The sequence below is a fragment of the Mobula birostris genome, chromosome 12, assembly GCF_030028105.1.
Source record: "Mobula birostris isolate sMobBir1 chromosome 12, sMobBir1.hap1, whole genome shotgun sequence".
In the NCBI taxonomy this organism is placed as follows: Eukaryota; Metazoa; Chordata; class Chondrichthyes; order Myliobatiformes; family Myliobatidae; genus Mobula; species Mobula birostris.
Genome location: NC_092381.1, coordinates 32,719,003 through 32,742,762, shown reverse-complemented (window position 1 = coordinate 32,742,762; position 23,760 = coordinate 32,719,003). Strand labels below are relative to the sequence as shown.

General features: G+C 42.4%; 1 protein-coding gene across 6 annotated transcripts in view; it reads right to left on the bottom strand.

The window, feature by feature from the left end:
• st3gal3a (ST3 beta-galactoside alpha-2,3-sialyltransferase 3a) overlaps positions 1–23,760 on the bottom strand; it is a 556,478-nt gene that overhangs the window by 354,441 nt on the left and 178,277 nt on the right. Inside the window, exon 1 of one of the 6 annotated variants that reach the window (XM_072273558.1) lies at positions 3,004–3,236. The exons of the other annotated variants lie outside the window; for them this stretch is intronic. The gene's annotated coding sequence lies outside the window, so the exon portion shown is untranslated. Of the gene's footprint in view, positions 1–3,003; positions 3,237–23,760 lie in introns of those variants that run through there. 6 annotated transcript variants of the gene reach the window in all.

The window sequence follows — 23,760 nt, the reverse complement described above, 5'->3', positions numbered from 1 at the left end:
CAGTATTTTTAAAAAAATAAGTGTCATTAATCAGACTTACAATGGAGGCAAGTATGAGAAGGAGCAGAATGGAACTTATTGCAAGAAGGATACCAATGAATATAATACCAAAACGGGAAACATTTCTTTAACAAAGGCTTACACATTGAACTCACTGCAATAAGTAGCAGCACAAGAGCAGCTGCTTGCAGTGCTGCAGCTACCAGACAGTCACGTTTGATTATGACCACATGGGTTTTACCAGCAGCTTTTTCCAGTTTGCTCCTGTTATTACCTGCAGTGTCAGTAGAAAAGAGGAAAATCAGGGGGAGTATGATGTTGAAGGATTTTCTCTGAAAGCTGGCATAGATGTGATGGGACAATGGCTTCCTTGTCATAAGAATATAAATGAAATAGGAATACCTCACAGAACACAACCATTCAATGCAACTAGTGTCTCCCTCACATGAATGCTTGTGTTGGGCACGTGGCCAAGTGGTTAAGGCGCTTGTCTAGTGATCAGAAGGTCGCTAGTTTGAGCCTCAGCTGTGGCAGCATGTTTGTGTCCTTGAGCAAGACACTTAACCACACATTGCTCTAGTGTCTGTGCGAGGAGTGGCGCCCCACACAGACTTCCAATCTGCGCCCTGTAAGGCATGAAAATGCCCGATGCAGACCTCTCATGGTCTGAGTCGACATTCCCTCCCTGCTCCCCTCCCTCACATGAATAGCTGGCTTTTCCTCTCTAAGGAATCTTCAGTAACGTAAGACATGACATTGGTATTAAGTAATGCAAATTTTGAGGTTCATTGTTCAAACAATTCAGGTAAAATACATAGCAAGGTTCACAGAGAAAGAGATTGAGGCCAAGCTCTAAAAGGGGAGAAATTTAGCAAAGTTCAAAGTTCAAATTAAATTTATTATTAAAATACATATGTGTCACTATGTACAACCCTGAGATTCATTTTCTTGTGGGCATCCACAGCAAATAAAAGAAACACAACAGAATTAATGAAATACCACATCCAGCAGCACGGACAAAGGGCAAGCTCAGACGAAGCAGAGGATGATGCAAGATAAACAAGAATTAAGGGATGAGAGATTTTTTTAAAAGACAGTGCCAAAGGCTCAGAAATGGAGGCAGCTAAAAATCTGGCAGGGAGTTTCACTTCAAATTCTTGACTTTGAAATATTCTGTAATTCCAAAGCTTGTTCCTGCAATTAAAGATATTGCAGTCATGTGTGTTTAGACATAATCTCAGAACGGTGTATTAGTATGAACAGTTTTACCTGAGTGACGCATGTCTCTTCCCCCTCCAGTATCTTTACATGATCAGATTGCTTGTCCAAAACCAAGGACTAAATAACCAGAAATTTTCATCCACCATGTACAAGGAAGACCAATCCACCATCTTTAACACTTCGCACAAATTCTGTATCCTGGAAGTTCCATTCTATGTTCACTGTCTGAAAATGAACCAACCTGCTCACAACTTTCTTGTCATTCCCATTTCTGAGTGTAATTTTGGATATCCTATCACATTGCTTCAGACTACATATTCCCATCTCCCTCATCATCACCCTTACTCTCTCTTCTACTGTCCTCATCCCTACATGATTATTTACTGACTTTAATGCTTCACTCCATTAACCTGAAGTCAACGAAAAAATCTGCTGCCCATGCCTCACCAAATTGCATTGAATCACTTGAATCATGCACACTCTTAATCCAACAGGCACTTGATTTTAATAGTCCTCCAGTCTTTCTTCTCCCTATCACAATAATCTCCCCAAGACGTATAACCCTCTAAGGTATTTGCTTTCTTCGCAGTCCCTTTAATCAATTGGGCAGCACGTTAGCACACTGCTTTACAGTACAGGCATCCCGGGTTCAATTCCAGGCACTGCCTATAAGGAGCTTGCACGTTCTCCCCATGACTGCATGGGTTTCCTCCGGGTGATCCGGTTTCCTCCCACAGTCCAAAAGACGTACTGGTCGGTAGGTGAACTGGTCACTGTAAATTGTCCTGTGATTAAACCAGCTTTAAATTGATTGGTTGCTATGCCTCATGGCTTGAAGACCCAGATGGGCCAACTCCAAGCTGTATCTCAATCAATCAATCAATCAATAAATAAATAAATCCATACTGCTAACAATCATTCTTAAGGATGCCAACATCCTAACCTGTGGAATTTGCTTTCCAAACCACTCTATTTCCATCTTTACAATATTCCTTAAAACCTCTATCTTTGATAAGAGTATTCACTCAACTACCACAGGGTCTGAATTTGTAGCACAGGGTTTTTTTTTGCTTGATAACACCTCATGTTTTGAGTGTTCTAGTTACATATACAGTTTGTTACAAATGTAAATTCTTGTTGCTGTTCCAACTGAATTTTTAAAGATCTTTTAAATCAAAGTTTAAAAAAATGTTTTCAGTACTGCTGCATTTTTTTTTCAATTGACATGAATTGCATTATCAGGTTAGAAAAAAACAAGAACGTTATTGAAGACGTGACCTATAGAAGCCAGCATCTGGACTTGACACTGGAGCTACAAGTGCCTTCATACTGCTCTGGGAAGATGATTGGTAGTCTAACTGGAAACATTACAACAGCCAAATTTCTGGTGCATACAGGACTAAATAACCTTCAACAGCCCAAGGGCACTTCAAATAATTTGTGTAATATTCGACTCCATCACAAAATTGACGATCTGAATTATATTACAACCTTCCAGTCTTAAACCTATGTGCAATGTATTAACGGTTTTTTGGATACATACGATTTTAAATACCGAATATAGCAAATTAAATCTAACATGGCATTTATATTCATTTCACAACGATTTATATAGGCTGATATTCCGTCGTTAGCCACCCCGCGACTCGTCGTCCTTTTAAAATGATGATCGGGTTGCAGCTGGCACGGTATCATTCTCCGGGGCGATCTGCAAACGTCCTCTGAGCCTGCTGTAAGGATGCGGCTGTGAATTGCACACAGTACGAACCCCCTGACACTTACCCCTTCCGTGAGTGAAGACGTGCTGGTTGGATCGGCCAGGAAGAAGGCTGGATGAACCGTAGTTCATTACTTTTTTGACACTTCACAAATCGACCGGCTGACTGCCCATCGTCAGCGTGGGCGCTCGCATCAACGACGGTGCAGGGCTCACGACGACATATCAGACTCGAAGTACCTTCTACCCCTTGGCTGGCATTCCCCTTCTCCTCTTCCTAGAAGCACCAGTAGGATTCGGAAGCCACCCGCCCCTCAAGCTGCAGGGAAACACTCAGCTGTGCAGAGGCTGGGTTGTCGCGCCTGCGCACTCCAGCCTTCGGGGGGTCCGCTGTGAGAGCGGCACGTCTGCAGACCCCAGGTGCGGAGGAAGGCGGCGCCGTTCATCGGCATTCGTATCCGCTCTCTTCCCACAGGCCTCTCCGTCCCATTCTCTATTTTCACATTAGGTCGCGCTGGCAGCCGACTAACGGTCCGCGTCTTTTCTACGGCGTGCAGCTCTTTTGCTAAGAGCTCCTCTCGCTACGGAGGGGGTACAGTACCCTCGTGTCGCGTAGGGACGCGCCGCGGCACTTTGGTAAAATCTCGGCTAGGTGGCAGGCTAGCCATCTTGGTAAAGGTGGCGCTCCCCATGAACCGACAAGCACCAAGTCAAACTTCTCACTTCTCAAAAGAGGGTCAAGGGAACCCGTACTAGAACATGTCTTCACATTTAGTGATCTGTTTCTTCCATTGCTGTTTAACACACACGAAATACTCGAGGAACTCAGCAGGTCAGATAGCATATATGGAGGCAAAAGGATCGTCGGCGTGTCAACCTGAGACCCTTCATTAATAACACGGACACGTCTCGGCCCAAACGTCGCCTGTTCATTTTCCTCCGTAGATGCTGTCTGTATCGTTGAGTTGTTCCAGCATTTTGCGCGCGTTGCTCCAGATTTGTGGTACTTGCTGCATCTCGTGGCTTTATTGTTCTATTTGTTTGAAGTAGATTTATTTAATGTGATTTCTCCAACTTTCTTCTTTAACGTTGTCTATCCACTCAACAAAAAGACTGTTAAATCAATCAAACTGAGTCTAATTGCAACATCAGAATTAGGATTAATATCATAGGCATACGCCGTGAAATGTGTTAAAATTGCGGCACAATGCAATACATAATATAGGGGAAATGTGAAATATATATACTGTATGTGTATATCAAATAGTTAAATAAGTAGTGCAGAAACATAAATAGAAAGTAGTGAGATAGTGTTCATGGTTTCTATGTATAGTCAGAAATGGGTGGCAGAGGGAAAGAAGCTGTTCCTGAATCTCAACATGAATCATACATGTAATTACTGAGTCTCAGCATACATATACTTACTGTAATTGATTCCCTTTCTAAAATATTATCATGTATTGCACTGCAGCTACTAAGTTTAAAAAAATCACAACACATGTCAGAGGTATCAATAATCAGCTTTCAAGAATCACCAGATTCTGGAATGGTTCTGGAAGACTGGAAAATTGCAAGTGTCACTCCACTCTTCAAGAAGAGACAGAGAGGCAGAATTATAGGCCAACTTGTCTGACCACACTGGTTGGGAGGATGTTAGAGTGCATAAGACATACGAGCAGAATAAAGCCATTCAGCCCATTGAATCTTCTCTGTCAATCCATTGTGGCTGATCCTGGACCCCACTCAACCCCATAGACCTGCCTTCTTTTGATATCCTTTGATACCCTGACCTATCAACTTCCACTTTAAATATACCAACGGATTTGGCCTCCATCACATTCTGTAGCAGAGCATTCCACAGATTCACTATTCTCTGGCTAAACAAAATTCCTTGTTACCTCTGATCTAAATGGTTTCCCCTCAATTTTGAGGCTGTACCCTCTGGTTCTGGATACCCACACCATAGAAACCATTCTCTCTACATTCACCAAATCCAGTTTTTTCCACATTTGGCAGGTTTCAATGAGATTCCCCCCCCCCCCAACATTCTTCTTCTGAGTACAGGCCCAAAGCTACCAAATGCTCCTCATATGTTAACCCTTTCATTCCTGGAATCATCCTGATGAACCTCCTCTGGACTCTGTCATGACAACACACCTTTTATGAGATAAAGGCCCCTAAACTGTTGACAATACTCCAAGTGCAGCCTGACTAGTCTCTTATAAATCCTCAGCATTATCTCTTTGCATTTATATTCTATTCCCCTTGAAATAAATGCCAACATTGCATTTACCTTCTTTACCAGACTCAACCTGTAAATTAACCTGGGAGTCTTGCATGAGGACTCCCAAGTCCTTCTGCATCTCTGATGTTTGAAACTTCTCCCCATTTAGATAATAGTCCATGCTATCGTTCCTTTTACCAAAATGCATTATCGTACATTTCCTGCACTAAATTCCATCTGCCACTTTTTTGCCCATTCTTCCAATTTGTCTAATTTTCCACCTATCTTCATATCATATGCAAACTTTGCTACAAAGCCATCAATCCATTAACCAAATCATTAACAAACAATGTGAAAAGTAGTGGTCCCAATACTGACCCCTGAGGAACATCACTAGTCACTGGCAGCCAACCGGAAAAGGCCCCTTTTATTCCATTCACTGCCTCCTGCCTGTCAGCCATTTCTCTATGCATGCCAGTATCTTTCCTGTAATGCCACAGGATGTTATCTTCTTAAGCAGCCTCATGTGCAGTACATTATCAAATACCTTCTGAAAATCCAAGTAAATGACATCCACTACCTCTCCTTTGTCCACCCGGCTTATTACTTCCTAGAAGAATTCTAACAGATTTGTCAGGCAAGATTTCTCTTTACAGAAACCACGCTGACTTTGAATTAATCACTGGTCTCCAAGCACCCTGAAATCTCATCCTTAATAATAACACTTTCCCAGCCACTGAGGTTAGGCTAACTAGCCTATAATTTCCTTTCTTTTGCCTTCTTCCCTTCCTTAAGAGTGGAATGAGCCATTTCCAGTCCTTCGGGATCATACCAGAATCAAGTGATTCTTGAAAGATCATAACCAATGCATCTGTTATCTCTTCATCAATCTCTCTCAGGAACCTGGATTGTAGGTGACTTACCCACCTTTAGACCCTTGAGTTTGACTAGCACTTTTTCCTTTGTAACAGCAATGGCCTCACTCCTGCTCCCTGACACTCACAGACCTCTGACACACTGCTGATGTCTTCCACAATGAAGACAGATGCAAAGTACCCATTAAGTTCATCTGCCATTTCTTTGTCCCCCATTACTATCTCACCAGCATCATTTTCCAAGTTGTCCAGTATCAACTCTCACTTCCCTTTTACTCTTTATATAACTGAAAAAAAAAATTCTGGTATGCTGCTTTATATTATTGGCTAGTTTGCCCATATATGTCATGTTTTCCCTTCTTATAGCTTTTTTTAGTTGCCTTTTGCTGGATTTTAAAATCTTCCCAATCATCCAACTTCCCACTCACTTTTGCTACCTTGTATGCCCTTTTCTTGGCTTTTATGCAGTCCTTAACTTCCCTTGTCTGTCACACTTGCCTACCCCTGCCATATCTGTGCTATTCCCAGAAACTTCAGCCACCTCTGTTCTGCCGTCATCCCCGCCAGTATCCTCCTCCAATCCACCTGGGCAAGATCTTCTCTCATGTCTCTGTAATTTCCGTTATTCATTTGCGAAACTGATACATGCTTCTCCCTCTCAAATTGCAGTATGAATTCAATCATATTATGATCACTGCCTCCTAAAGGTTCCATTGCATTAAGATCTAGGTTATTACTCAACACTCAATCTAGAATAGCCTTCCCCTAGTAGGCTCAAGAACAAGCTGCTCTGAAAAGCCATCTCATAGGTATGCAACAAACTCCCTCTCATGCGATCCAACACCAACCTGATTTTCCCAATCCCCTTTCATATTGAAGTCCCCATTACATTTGTGTCATTACTCTTATTACATGCCTTTTCCAGCTCCCTTTGCAATCTTAATCCTACATCTTGGCTACTATTTGGAGGCCTATATATGATTCCCATAATGTTTTTTTCACACCCTTGCAATTTCTTAACTCCACCCACAAAGATTCAGCATTCTCTGACTCTATTTTACCTCTTTAAGATGTAATTCCATCTCTTACCAACACAGCCACACCACCGTCTATGCCTTCCTGCCTGTCCTTTTGATATGAAGTATATCCTTTGATGTTAAGCTCCCAACTATGACTTTCTTTCAGCCATGAGTCATTGATACCTACAATGTCATACCAACCAATCTGTAATTGCAGATGTCTTATGGTCTTACAATAATCCTGATTCTGAAAACACTAAGCAGCCCAGTCATCATCTATGGGAAGAGAAAGAGATATTATTTAAGAATGAAGGGAAACATTTGTTCTGTGTTGCAGAGATGGATAAAACAAAGGAAATACAGGATGAGGCAACAGGGTTAGAATCGGATCATGTTATTTGTCTGTATTATGTATTGCTGAAAGAAAACCTAATTTTTAAAAAACTGAGCCAAAATCATGACAAACAGAAATGGCCAATTCTGATAAAGGCAGGTGAGTGAGTTGGAGAATTCAACATAGAATACATGAGACCATAACAAACCAAACAGAAGATGAGGTGGTATTCTTCAAGGATGCATTGGGCCTCGTGTCATTGTAGAGACAACAGCCAGAGTGACAGTCAAACAGAAGCTGAGTAGCTTCATAGATCTATTGTGCTTTCTTGCTGCTAATTTATGAACTAAATGAAATACAGTACTGTGCACGAGTCTGAGGCACATATAGATCTAGCTCGGGTGCCTAAGACTTTTGCACAGTACTGTATTTGTCAATGTGGAGTGGAGTACAAGTTTATAAATTTGGCGGGAGCAAAGGATATTGGGAATGGCAAGGGTGGCAGAGATGGGGTGCAGGAGCAGGAGGTGGTGTGGGTACAGACAACTCAGCCCTGAGACAATAAGCAAGGTCATTTGATTCCAAATGATTGGTTTAAAAATGATTACAATAATGTCTCTCCGGTACTTCCCGCTCTCTCCCCTCTGCCTTCCACTTTTTTTTTCTCAACCATGATTCCCCTCTCCCTGTCCCCCTCCTACTCACAGACCACAATAGAAACTCATATCAGAATCAGATTTATCATCACTCACCTATGTCATGAAATTTGTTTCTTTTAGTGGCAGCAGTACAGTGTAATACATAAAATCACTACAGTACTGTGTAAAAGTCTTAGGCATCTGAGCTGTATATATGTGCCTAAGACCGCACAGTACTATAACTTCTCATTAAATTTTACAAGCCTTTTCATTTCTCTTAAACCTTTTCCACTTCCAAGTGTACATACTGCAATTTCTAATTTCAACTATATACTCTTCTTTTTTTTTGAAGCCTTTATAGATTTGCTAGAATATTTTAGCGAGATTGTAATGCCTCAACCTCCCTTAAAGTTAAGGTAACAAAACAGATGGTTTGCATCAGATTCATTTGCTGGAAGCTACTTTACAAAGTAAGAAATTGATCTTTTAAGTTGCAATTTTATGGCATAGTAGTATATTTTCTCAGTGCCCTTTTCTATTGAAAGTGACCCATTTATATCATTGAGCAAAGTTTTTTTTAAAAAGAGTCAATGTAATCAAGAATAGTTGGAGATATGCTCAATAAACATAATTTTGATTGAAGTCATTCTGCTTACAATGTGGATCAGAAGGAATTATACAGATTGGAGAAATCCAGGCAGAGTGGCTGAGAGGGAATAGAATTATTGATGTTTATTTTTGTTACTTGTATGGAACAGGTTTTATTTGAGGAGTCAATTTTATCCCAATGCAGGATTTAAAGAATGCAATGGTTAGACTTGAACACCCAAGTTTAATTAATACAAAACCCAAGTGGTCTTCTTCTTTCCAATGTCAGCCAGCTGCCATTACAAGTTTAGCATTAAGAAAGAACTAAAAACTTAATTAGCTATTTTGTAAATCCATTTTTGTTTAAATTAGAAAGCTTCTACTTTCTAAGTAAATGAAGTTTCCACTCAACACAATTTAAACAAAAGTTTAATGATGTAGATGATAATTTGAACACATAAATGTCTAAAATATTGCAGCTCAAGTTGGGATCTTATAAGTTTTATACAAAGAAATGCACATGTCAAAGGCAATGTACTTACTTACTTATTTAGCAAGACCATGTGGAACAGGCTCTTCTTGCCCATCAAGTTGCACTGCCCAGCAACCCACCTACTTAAACCCGAGCCATATCACAGGACAGTTCACTTACTAACCAGTACACCTTTGAAATGTGGGAGGAAACTCACGCGTTCAGAGGGAGGACGTACAAACTCCTTACAGGCAGCACCAGAATCCCAGCACCTTGAACTGTAATAGCATTGTGAGCGCACTCATTGGAAAAACAGCACCAAGACAACACTGGAGGACAGTGCCTTCAATTGCAGTCGCTACAGCCGAGACTGTCACTCCTGTGTGGGACTTTACAGCCACAACAGACGTTGCTCTAACGCAGACTGAAGAAAGACTTTCCAGGCGCAGATCCATGGTCTCGCGAGACTAACGGATGCCACCACCAACCGCTAGGCTACTGTGACGCCCACTGTATGGAAAATGAAAAGCCCAAGCTTTTCATTCCAAACAGCACTTCTTTCAAAATGGAAATAAGTAGTACATAGTATTTTTTTAATCTCACAAAAACGGGTTATTTAAACCAAGTCTTTAAGCACATTTCCTTCCATTCCTTCCATTCCTTTCTCTCTCATGTACTTATGATCTATACTGCTCAGGTCAAATAATCCATGTGCTACATAGTTCTGTATTCTACACAACCTTCACCAAGTTACTACTGAATTCTTGAGAAAACCTTTATAACACTAAAGGCTGCAAATCATGCCATCTCTATACAAGCAATGCAGTCCCATTCCCATATAGTTTCTTCACTAGCCTGCACTTATTGGAACCTATTCAATTTCTCTCCAGAACTTCAAAACGGTATTTATTAGTAACCAGATATTCCTCTCTAACAAACATGCAGTACTTAGTAGAATTCAAACTATTCAAACCTCAGCAACAATCAGATTATAAAGAGAAGCAAAGTAAGACGACCGTCTGCTCATTTCCTGAACTGCTGAGTTCTTCCAGCATTTTGTGCGTGTTACTATGGATTTCCAACATCTGCAGACTTCCTCATGTTCATAAAGAAAGATGTTAAATGGATTCCATGCTCCTCCATATTTTACTTTAAAAGCAACTACAGTTCCTAAAGTTTCCTCTGTAATCTTCACAAAACACCAACAATTTTTACTCAAGATTGAACTTTCAGAGAATATACTAAAAGTCTCCAAACAAAATAACAAAACAGGAATAACACATAGACCAACAAATTAAAGGTGTGCCTCTTTTTCCCACAATGTCCAAGGAAGTACAAAATGATTATTTTCCCCCAAAAGATACATTCTGTGATCGGCAATCAATTAAGAACTACATTTCAGAATCAGGAAGATAGATTCTCAAAGGTATGATTTTCCAGTTTCAAGGCAAAGCCAAGTTTACAAAGGACCTAATATTGTATGGGTTGTTAAAAGAGAAATAACATTATTGCTACGGCAGAAACAGCCAAATAGTAGTTATTTCTCCTCAGCAAGATTTCCTCATGCAGCATCTGTTACAAGAGAAAAAACAGAGATACACAAAAAGGATGGAGAGGAAATACTGTACTGTTTAAAGAAATAAATTACCAATGAGAAGGAATGCCATGTTACAAGAATCAGCATAGGAAAGAAATGGCTAGATCCAGGAAAAGGAGGGAATATAAGGTGGGCATTGGGGAATAAAGAATGGGAAGTTAAGTAAGAGGTAGTTTCAGGCAAGAGGGAAAGGATGTCTGGCAAGAGAGGAAGACAAATGATACTTATTTCAGCAAAATGTGAAGCACTACACTTGGGCAAGAGAAAATACTATCAACAGGATTTTAAGTGGTGTGGGGAACAAAAATACTTTTTTATTCACAGAAACTTAAAAGGTAGCAGGTCAGGTCAACTACGTCTTTACAAATACATACAGATCGTTTTATTGGCTGAGGCAATGAATTTAAGAGCAGAATAGTTATGCTATGGATGTATTTTGATTACAACCCAATCACTAAGTAGTATTAATCAGCATTTTGCAGGAAAAAAAATGATTTAACTGGAGAGGTTACAGAGGAGATACACAAGGCTGTTACCAGGATGGGAAAATTATAACTATGAGGAAAGATTGGCAACAGAGGAATTTGAAAGTAGTCTTCATGATGTACAAAATTATAAGGGCTTACATAGGATAAATACATAAAGAACTATTTCCATTAGTAGGAAGGTTTTAAAAACAGGCAGATTTCAAATAAAGGATACAAGAGGGAGTTTGAGAAAACAATTTTTGTCCTGAAGTGCTATAGGTTACAAACACACTACCTGAAAGAGTGGTAGAAGCAGAAACATTCAACATGTTCAAAAAGTACTTCTTTAAGTACCTGAACCTCCAAGAGGACCACAACCTTGTCATGGTTTGGAGTCAGGGCTTTATGCTTTGGCTCTTGGTACGGTCACCAATGCCAAACAGGTCAAAGGGGAGAGGCTAGAGTAAGAGTGGTCCAACAGTCCTCCAGGTTCTGGGTTTTAGCTCAAGGCTAACAACCCTGATTAGTAAAACAAAATTGTTATGGAAACAGCAATGTAGAATCCTTCTACATCTGAGTGAAACAGCATTCCTGAATCTCCACATAGGACTTGTATGACTGACAGCAGTAAAAAATCCAGAGGAAGCTAATGACACGATGAAGGAAGCCCTGAACACTGCCAGAAATGGAGGACCTTCATTGCTGCCCTAAATGCCAGCAGCGTAATGGGCAGTAAGTGAGTACTTGAAAAGGCTAAGATCCTTACATGCTCGAGACTAGGGAAGGTGAGACAAAGCTGAATTGCATTCTTAATCCAGCATGAATGTGATACTCCTAATAGCTTAATGTGTCATAATTTTTCTGATTTATTTTCAGGATTGACAAATGATAAAGGTTTGTATTCTAGAGCATCCCATTACAAGTTCTGTAAAATCTCTGTCCTGAAAAGCAGTCATAAAATCCATTCACAATCCACTCACAAGGTCGGCATACAGTGGCTTTACTTTCTGGGAAGGATAAGGACATTCAGCTTGTCACTGAACACTCTAACAAGCTTCAATAGATGTACTATTGAAAGCATCCTCATCTGTTACATAAGAAATAGGATCAGGAGTAGGCCATCTGGCCCATCGAGCCTGCCCCGCCATTCAATAAGATCATGGCTGATCTGTCTGTAAACTCAGCTCCACCTCCCTGCCTTTTCCCCATAACTCTTAATTCCCTTGCTATGTAAAAACCTATATAAATGTTTCTTAAATATATTTAGTGAAGAAGCCTCAACTGTTTCCCTGGGCAGAGAATTCCACAGATTCACCACTCTCTGGGAAAAACAGTTTTTCCTCATCTCCATCCTAAATCTTGAGGCAATGTCCCCTAGTTCTAGTCTCACCTACCAAAGGAAACAACTTTCCTACTTCTATTCTACCTATCCCTTTCAAAATTTTGTACGTTTCTATAAGATCCCCTCTCATTCTTCTGAACTCCATAGAGGATAGTTCCAGGCGACTCAATCTCTCCTCATAAGTTAACCCCTTCATCCCTGGAATCAACCTGGTGAACCTCCTCTGCAAAGCCGGTATATCCTTCCTCAAGTATGGAGACCAGAACTGCACACAGTACTCAGGTGTGGCCTCACCAGTACCCTGTACAGTTGCAGCATGACCTCCCTGCCCTTGAGTTCAATCCCTCTAGCAATAAAGGCCAATGTTCCGCTTGCCTTCTTAAAAACTTGTTGTACCTGCAAGCCAACGTCTTGCGATTCATGCACAAGCACTCCCAAGTCCCGCTGCACAACAGCATGCTGCAATCTTTCACCATTTAAATAACAATCTGCTCTTCTGTTATTCCTTCCAAAGTGGATGATCTCGCACTTACCAATGTTGTATTCCATCTGCCAGACCTTGGCCCACTCACTTAACCCACCTATGTCCCTCCACAGACTCTCCACATCCTCTGTACAATTTGCTTTTCCACTCAGTTCAGTGTCATCAGCAAATTTTGCTGTGCTACACTCAGCCCCCTCTTCCAAATCATGAATGTAAATGGTAAACAGCTGCGGGTCCAGCACTGACCCCTGCGGTACCCCACTCACCACCGACTGCAAACCGGAGAAACACCCATTTATACCAACTCTCTGTCTTCTATTGGTTAACCAATCCACTATCCATGCCAATACACTTCCTCCGACTCCATGCATCCATATCTTATTTATAAGTCTCTTGTGCGGCACCTTATCGAATGCCTTCTGGAAATCCAAGTTTACGACATCCACCTGTAAATTATGAAATAAGTCCAGGACCAGCCTATCGGCTCAGGGTGTCTGACCCTCTATCCACTGCACTCATTATGTCCTCAAAGAACTCCAGTAAGTTTGTCAAATAGGACCTGCCCTTTCTGAATCCATGCTGCGCCTGTCTAATGGAACCACTCCTTTCTAAATGTCTCGCTATTTTTTTCCTTAATGACAGCTTCAAGCATTTTCCCGACTACAGATGTTAAGCTAACTGGCCTGTAGTTGCCCATCTTTTACCAACATCCTTTTTAAAAAAGTGGCATGACATTTGCTGTCTTCCAACCCGCCAGGACCTGCCCAGAGTCTAGAAAGTTTTGATAAATGATTACCAACACATCTACTATAACCTCCGCCAATTCCTTCAGCACCCTGGGATGCATCTCATCAGGACCAGGGGACTTATCTACCTTCAGACCCTCTAGTTTGCTCATCACTATCTCTTTAGTGACAGGGATTTTATCGAGGTCCTCACCTCCCATTTCATCCATAACATCATTCTTTGGCATATTAGACGTGTCCTCCACCATGAAGACGGACACAAAATAGTCGTTCAATGCCTCAGCCATTTCCTTAACACCGAACATGGTGGAGGATTACAAATACCTGGGGATACGAATTGACAATAAACTGGACTGGTCTAAGAACACTGAGGCTGTCTACAAGAAGGGTCAGAGTCGTCTCTATTTCCTGAGAAGACTGAGGTCCTTTAACATCTGCCGGACGATGCTGAGGACGTTCTACGAGTCTGTGGTGGCCAGTGCTATCATGTTTGCTGTTGTGTGCTGGGGCAGCATGCTGAGGGTAGCAGACACCAACAGAATCAACAAACTCATTCGTAAGGCCAGTGACGTTGTAGGGATGGAACTGGACTCTCTCATGGTGGTGTCTGAAAAGAGGATGCTGTCTAAGTTGCATGCCATCTTGGTCAATGTCTCCCATCCACTACATAATGTACTGGGTGGGCACAGGAGTACATTCAGCCAGAGACTCATTCCTCCGAGATGCAGCACAGAGCGTTACAGGAAGTCATTCCTGCCTGTGGCCATCAAACTTTACAACTCCTCCCTTAGAGGGTCAGACACCCTGAGCCGATAGGCTGGTCCTGGATTTATTTCATAATTTACTGGCATAATTTACATATTACTACTTAACTATTTATGGTTCTATTACTATTTATTATTTATGGTGCAACTCTAACAAAAACCAATTTCCCCCAGGATCAATAAAGTATGACTATGACTATGACTATATCAATTTTCCTTTATCGTCTTCCAAGGGACCTAGTTGCCTTTAGCCACCCTCTTCCACTTTATATATTTATAAAAACTTTTGTTATCTGTTTTTATATTTTGTGCTAATTTACTTTCATACTCTATCTTGCCTTTCCTTATTTCTTGTTTAGTTATTCTCTGTGCTTTTTAAAGTTTTCCCAATCCTCCAATCTCCCACTACTCTTTGCAACTTTGTACACGAGCTTTTAATTTGATACCATCTTTTATTTCCTTAGTTACTCAAGGCTGGCTCTCCCCACACTTACTGCCCTTACCTTTGACTGGAATATACTTTTGTTGAGCACTGTAAACAATCTCTTTGAAAGTATTCCACTATTCCTCAACTGTCCTACCAAATAGCCTGTGGTCCCAATCCACATTAGCCAACTCCTCCCTCATCCCATTGTAGTCTCCCTTGTTCAAGCATAATACACTAGTTTTAGATCTATTTCATCCTCCATCTGAATGCAAAATTCAATCATAGTATGATCACTCTTTCCAAGAGGATCCCTGACTACAAGATTGTTAATCTTACCTGTCTCATTGCACAGGACTAGATCTAAAATAGTATTTTCCTTTGTAGGTTCACTAACATTCTGCTCAAGAAAGCCATCACTGATGCATTCTATGAAATTTTCCTCAAGACTTCCTTGACCAACCTGATTCACCCAATCTATGTGGAAGTTAAAATCCCCCATGACAACTACCATTCCGTTCTTACAAGCCTCAGTTATTTCTAGGTTAATTGCCTCTGCCACTGCAATATTTTTATTAGGTGGCCTATAGACAACACCCACCAGTGATTTTTTTTTCCCTTTACTATTTTTAATCTCTACCCAGATGGACTCAACATTCTGCGCCGTAGATCTTATATCGTCTCTCACAATTGCCCTGATCTCATCCCTGATCAAGAGCGCCACCCCACCTCCTCTGCCTTCCAGCCTATCTTTCCATATTACCTGATACCCTTGGATATTTAATTCCCAGTCCTCTCCACCTTGCAACCAGGTTTCTGTAAGGGCCACTAAATCATACGCTTCGGTACTGATCTGTACCACAAGTTCACTAACCTTGTTTCTAATACTTAAGGGCATTTAAATAAAGCGCTCTTATACTCATTGTCTTTTTAGAATCTAGTGACCTATGCGATTTTTGCTTTTTAATTTTATGCACTCTACTCTTACTTTTTCTTCACTAACTCTAGCTTTGGTCTCTGCATCACTTCCCCCTTCTTTTCTGTGTGGATTCCCACCCTCCCTGCCATATTAGTTTAAAGCCTCTCCAACAGCACTAGCAAACAATCTCCCTAGGACATTGATCCCGGTCCTGCCCAGATGTAGACCGTTCGGACAGTACTGGTCCCACCTCCCCCAGAAGCGGTTCCAATGCCCCAGGAATCTGAAACCCTCCCTCCTGCACCACTGCTCAAGCCACATATTCATTCTAGTTATCCTGCTATTCCAACTCCGGCTAGCACGTGGCACCAGTAATAATCCTGAAATGATTACCTATGAGCTCCTACTCTGTATCTCCTAGCTCCCTAAATTCAGCTTGTAGAACCTCATCCCGCTTTCTTCCTATACCGTTAGTACCTACATGCACCACGACAGCTGGTTGCTCACCCTCCCCTTTCAGAATGCCCTGCAGCCTCTCCGAGACATCGCTAACCCTTGCACTCGGGAGGCAACATACCATATGGGAATCCCGTTTGTGGTCACAAAAGCTCCTCTCTATTCCCCTTACCATGGAATCCCCTCCCACAACAGCTCCTCCACTGTTTTTCTTGCCCTTATGCACAGCAAGGCCACCCACAGTGCTATGATCCTGGCTACTGCTGCCTTCACCTGATAAGTCATCTCCCCAAACAGACTCCAAAGCGGTATATCTGGAAGGAGATGACCTCAGGAGACTCCTGTAATACCTTCCCACGGCTACTCTTCCTGTTGGTCACCCATTCCTTATATTTCTTTAGATCCTTAAACTGCGGTGTGACCAACTCACTAAATGTGCTATCCACAACATTCTCAGCATCTCGGATGCTCGAAAGTGAGTCCATGCGCAGCTCCAGTGCTGTCATGCGGTCTATCAGGAGCTGCAGCTGGACACACTTCCTGCACACGTAGTCTTCCGGGACATTGTCAGCCTCCCTGAGTTCTCACATGTCACAGGATGAGCATGGCACGGATCTGAGCTCACCTGCCATGTCAGAGCAACGGATGTTAGCGGAAGAGGAACACGAGAGAAAGGGAAGAGTTTGCTGGGGAAGTCGAAGACTGTTATCTGTGAGTCTCAGCGAATCAGTTCTTCGCCTTGACCCTTCTTCGCCGAAGCGCTATTTGAGCCAAAGCCCTCTCAGTCCGCTGACCGCTCCAAGCGCTGCCTGCTGTATATGGCGGTCTTCTTTTAAAACTCTTTCCAGACTCTGCCAGCTGACGTCATATGCCTTCTCTCTGAAAATCCCTTCAGACACTCCACTCGCAGCCTTCTTGCTTCGAATCTTCGAATATTTCATCATGGTCTGGTACGGCAGAAATGTAAGCTCCTGCAGAGAGTAATGCACACAGCCAATACATCCCAAGCATTTTCCTCCTCACCATTAGCAGTATATACAGGGGGCACTGGCTCAAGAAGTCAATCTCCATCAGAGATCTCCACTATCTGAGTCATGACATCACCACCAGATTCAAGAATAGCTACTTCCCTTCAACCAATTGGCACAACTTTAATCACAACGGAGTTTAGCAGCACTGTCACACTATTTCGTTGATCACTGCACTAAAATAAACATTTTTTAAATTTTGATTTTGTTCTTTCTCGTAAAACTACTGTTGATGATTTTCTTGTGAATGCTTATATCATGTTATGTGTCTGTGCTGCTGCTGCAAAATTTTCATTGCATCTGTGCCTGCGTGTACTTATGTATATGACAATAAACTCAACTTTCACTTTGACTTCATACAATTCAACTCAAACATTCTGCAGTATCAGGTGCGAATTTATCAACCTAAAGCATGTTATACAAACTGAATTTTGAATCTTCCAAGTCATTTTCAAGTATAATCTTCACGATATCTTTTGACTGGACATGGACAATTTCTGAACCATTTCTACTGCCCTGATCCTCTGCTTCCTCAAACAAGACCATCTGTGTACATACATCTATTGATGCTTCTGGACACATCTTCAGTGATGTTCCTGGAATTATCGGGTGTTTCGGGTCTTTCAACATCATACAACCTCCTCCAGGTGACCCAGCCGGGGCTGATCAGACCCCAGCTTGTGTCCAGATGGCTAGCTACTTATGACTCCATGGCTCCCCTCTTTTGAGCCACAGCCATCTTGAGGTCCTCTCTGCCGCTCTACTGCGGATGGCTCTCCTCTTCCTCTCTCCCTCGATGCCCAAAATGCTGAAGGCTCTAACTAAAGAACGGGCTACGAATCCCCTACAACCAACCTCCACTGGGAGACACCTCGCTCTCCATCCAGCTTGCTGACAGTTGCTGACCAGTCCAGCGTACTTGGAGAGCTTCCTTTCAAAGGCCTCTTCCAAGCTATCTTCCCATGGGACTGTCAGCTCCAGCAGCACCACTTGCTTAGTAGACTCAGACACAAGGACAATGTCTGGTCGCAGGGTGGTGACTGCAATATGGTTGGGGAACTTCAGCTGCCGTTCGAGGTCCACCAACAGCTGCCAGACCCTTGCAGAGGTCAGAATGCCTGCAGATGTTCTTTTGGCAGGTATTGGCTGCCCCCCAGCTCTGACAAAGGCAATGGTCTGCTTGGAGGGTCGGGAATGCTTCGCCCACTCAACTCCTGCGCTGACAGCTTCAGCGATGGTCTTCAGGACCTGATCATGCCTCCACCTGTACCGTCCCTCACCAAGTGCCCTTGCACAGCAACTGAGGATGTGCTCCAGGGTTCCTCGCTTGGAGCACAGTGGGCACGCAAATGACTCCGCCTTGCCCCATGTGTGCAGGTTTAATGGGCTTGGAAGCACATCGTACACTGCCTGGATGAGAAATTGGATGCGGTGTGGTTCAGCTTTCCAAAGATCAGCCCAAGTCACTTTTCTCCCAACCACATTCTCCCATCTTGTCCAAGCTCCCTGTTGCTTCATTCCCACTGCCTTGCAGGCTCTCATCTCCTCCACTACTGCTCTCACCTCCTCCTGAATTAGACGACGCCTTTCCTTCCCTCTGGTGTCCATTTGGGGAGTTGGAAAGGATCCTAGCCCAGCTCGGCCTCGTGTGACCTCTCCCACCAGCCTCCTGTGACGCAGCCTCACCTCTGCCTCCTGAACAGCTTCCTCTGCCCTCCACTCCAAGCCAGTACATACTTGGATCCCTGCTCTAGCCACCTTCGGGTCACTTGAGTCCCTATACTGTAGCACTTCTCTGGCTCTTGTTACCTTGAATTCTTCCTCCAAGGATTTGAAGGGCTGTTGCAGTTTGTTGTGGGGTCCATAGAGTGCGATGCTGCTCAGGCTCTTTGGCAGCCCCAGCCATCTCCTGAGGTGGTTGCTAACCCTCCTCTCTAAGGTTTCGACTGTCAAGATCGAAACTGCATAGACGAGGAGGGGCCACAAGATTCTGGGAAGAATGCCATGCTGATACACCCAGGCTTTAAACTTCCCAGGTAGGCCAGACTTGTCCACAGATTTCAGCCAGCCATCCAACTTGGTGCAGGTTGCCTGAATGGATGTTGTGTCCCTTAAAGAGCTGTCAAAAACTTTGCCTAAGCTCTTGACTGGCTATTCTGTGATGGTTGGGATGGCTGTGCCTGCGATGCTGAACCGGAACTTGTTCTGCACCTTCCCTTTCCTCAGCACCATTGATCTTGATTTGGCAGGTTTGAAACGCATCCGGGCCCACACCACCAGTTTTTCGAGCCCTTGCAGAATCCTCCAGCAGCCTGGGACTGATTCTGTGGTGACTGTGAGGTCATCCATGAATGCCCTGATAGGTGGTTGCCGTCGAGCGGAATTCATTCTGGGCCCTCTGGACTCTGGTTCAGCAGACTTAGTGAGCATATTCATGGCTAGGGAGAACAGTGTCACTGAGATAGTGCACCCTGTGATGATGCTGACCTCCACCTTGCCTTGTGGAGGTGCTTCTCTGCTTTTTTTCATGAATGCTCTCTGATATTTTGGTTTTTTTTTAATTTTTTTTAATTTTATTTTTATTTGGATAAGGTATTCACAAGTAATACACAAACTTTTTTTTACGTATATAACCTTTTCCATTTTTATGTGAGTAAGTCTATTTTAATTTGTACATTCACAAGTGCACATTGAGATAACATAGAAAATAATTAGGCACTGAAATAGATGTTAATGTGCAATTGTAATTCCACTCTATTAATCTAAATAATGATAATAGTTGTTATAAATATATTAATAATAGTGGTTGAATACTAATTTCCATGTATCTCTTCTGGTCCATTTCTTTCTGGTCCAAAATTTCCCCAGATCTTTTCTTTACTTGTGTTAATTCCACATTTTCCAAAAAAAAAGAACAGTAAACATTCGAGCCAAGGGTGCTTACGTTAACACTATTACTATGTTGGTGAGACAAATAGTATAAACCATTCAGTGAGTCATCTAAAGTCTGTTCGCTCTGGGGTTATAAATTCAATCCATTTATTCCAAATTTGATAAAAATTTTTCCTTTTGAACTCTCAGAGAGTAGGTCATCTTTTCAAATTTAAATATTTCCAAAATGATTTCACGCCAGTCTTCTAATGTAGGTGATGTTGGATTTAACCACTTTCTGGTGATTGATTTCTTACTTGCCGCTAAAAGGGCCTGCAGCAGCTTTATATCTTTCTTCTGTTCCAAAAACAATACATGCACCAAGTAGAGAGTCTCAAAGTTCAGAGGTATCTGAGTCCTAAATACCTTAACTAATGTTCTGTGAATACCTTCCCAATATAAACTTAATTTAGGGCAATCCCAAAAAATATAGAAATGATTTGCCTCCCTGGAGCCACATCTTTTCCAACACGCCACGTTTGTGTCTTTATATCTTTCCAGGTATAGGGTCTTGAAGTATCTTATAATATTTTTCCAACAATGTTCTCTCCAAATCAAAGAGTTAGTCGAAGACCACTGGAAGCTGCATATTTTCCCCCAAGCCTCCTCTGAAAGTACCAACCCCGCTTCTTTCTCCCACTTCTCTTTAACATACAATGTGTTTTCATTTTTGGCATGAGAGAGGGCATTATATAATCAAGAAATTGATTTACTTGGTATTGAACTGTAAGCCAAATTCAGAATCTTGAAAAATTCTAATTCTACTGTTGATAAGTCTGTATATCTACAACTCTGGTTAACATGATGTCGTACTTGAAGGTACCTAAAAACGTCATTGTGTTCCAGACCATGTTTGCCCTGCAGGGATTGAAAACTTTGTAATACATTTTTATGTGTGAATGAGAGGTAGGTTGTAAGACCTTTCTTTATCCACAGTTCAAATCCTTTATCTCCTCTGTTGGGAAGAAATTTGGTATCATAAGCACACCATCTGAAAAGTTTTAACATGTTATTGATTCCACATGAATGAGCCACCTTCTGCCATACTTTTAATGTCAGATTTATCCAGCTGTTTTTAATCTTTTCCAATTGGGTCATCAATCCTTTGCCCGCTATTCAGGCCTGTAGAGGAAAATTGTCAATCAATCCATATTCTATTTCCTTCCATCTAGCCTTATATTCTCTATTGCACCAATATAACGAAGCATAAAAATAATTTCTCAAACAAGGAAGTGCCATACCTGCTCCTTCCTTTCCTAACTGTAAGGTGTTAAATCAGATTCTAGGATTCTTTCCTTGCCAGATAAAGCAGTAAATCCATTTGTCCCATTCCCTGAATTGATTATCGTCCACCTCCACAGGTAAAGTCCAGAAAAGGTAAAGTAACCAAAGGAGAACATTCATTTTTATGGTATTTATCCTTGAATTTAAACTTAAAAAGGGGATAAGATTCCACTTATGTATATCTGCTTTTATGTCTGAAATTAATGGCCCATAATTTACCTGTGACAATGTTGAAAGATCTTTTGACAGGGTTATTCCTAAATATTTTAATAATTTAGCTTCCCACTTAAGATCATATGTATCCTGCAGTTTTTTGGATGCTGTATAATTTAAGGACAAAATCTGCGTTTTCTTTACATTAATTTTATAACCTGATATTTTCCCAAACTCATCCAACAGTGTAAACAATTCTATAAATGATTTTTCCGGTTCACTCAAATAGACTAAAATGTCATCTGCAAATAGTGCCCCTTCTGTTCAATCCCTGCCACCTTGACACCTTTTACAATTTTGCTCTGGCTTATTAGATGGGCAAGAGGTTCAATATATAGTGCAAAAAGGAGAGGGGAAATTGGGCATCCCTGTCGTTCCTCTCTCTAAAATAAAAGAGTCAGCGAGGTCCCCATTTATCTTAATTCAAGCTGTAGGGCTGTCATATAAAGTCTGCATTACTTTAATAAACTTTTCTTGAAAGCCAAATCTTCCTAACTCTCAGCACAGGAATACACAACTAAATGAATCAAAAACTTTCTCAGCATCTAATCCCACTACCATTGTCTCTGTCCCGTTCTTAATAACCTGTTCTAGTATGTGTAAAGTTCTCCTTATGTTGTTCTGAGTTTGTCTTTGCTGAATGAATCCAGTCTGGTCTAAGTGGATGAGGCCAGGTAGAAGCTTTTCCAGTCTACGAGCTAATATAGATGTAAATAATTTGTAGTCCAAATTAAGAACACTGATTGGCCAGTAATTACCACATTCTAGTTTATCTTTGCCCTCTTTAGGAATAACTGAGATAATCGCCTCTCTCCAGGAAGGTGGAATTTCTGCTCTCTGTAAAATTCAATTAAAGGTGTTAAGTAATAATGGAACTAACTGTGACTTCAGCGATTTGTACCACTCTGAGGTAAACCCATCAGAGCCTGGAGACCTTTCGGCCTTTAATCTAGAGATGGCCGTGTTCAGTTCTTGGCAGTTACTGGCATTCATGAGGCGTGCCACAACAACTGGCTGGAGCAGACTGCCAAGATGAAACAGAAACCTGGACTGTGGGGAGGGCGCTCTCTGTCGATAACGGGCAAGAACCCGGTCATCAGGTGTGAGGTGCTCTCAGGGCTGCTGTACTTGGCACAGGTGTGGCCCGTCACCCGCTCCTACAGCTCGGAAATCACCCAAGATGTCTTCAGATTTGTCTGGGGATCCAAGATGGAGCGAGTGAGACGGACTATCATGCACAAGTCCCTGGACAACGGGGGCAAGAATGTCCCCAATGTCGCCCTCACCCTGACGTCCAGCTTCATGTGTGGCTGCATCAGGCTGTGCGTGGATCCCAGATATATGTGGGCACAAAGTACTACTATGTGCCAAGGTTCTACCTGTCGCCCTGGCTACGAAGGATGGGTCTGGCCCCTTTCCCGCGCAACACCCATCAGCTGGTCGTTGCCTCCATACCTGTCCTTCATAGAAAAATTCTTCAACAAGGCCAACGCATTTGACCACAAGGCAATTAGACAGTGGTCCACACATACTGTCCTGCAGGCACTGCAGGAGAAGAACACATTGGGGTGGTTCCCTGAGCAGACCGTCCAGTACATCTGGCAAAATGCCTCATCGCCAGACCTCACCAACAGGCACAAAGATCTCGCCTGGCTGGCGGTAAGAGGGGCCCTCCCAGTCAGATCCCTCCTGTACGCCAGGAACGTCATCTCCGCACCCCACTGCCCACGGGAGGACTGTAATGGGGTGGAGTCGGTGGCTCACCTCTTTGCACAATGTGGGTTCGCGAAGAAGGTGTGGAGGAGAATGGAAGGGATGGTGTTAAGATTCATGCCCAGCGGCTGTGTTACCAAGTACCCCGTGATCTACGGGCTGTTCCCAGGGACACACACGGAGACAAACATCCGGTGCTGCTGGCAGATCATCAATTCGGTGAAAGACGCTCTTTGGTCTGCCCGGAACTTGGTGGTCTGTCAGCACATGGAGATGTCTGTGACTGAATGCTGCCGACTGGCTC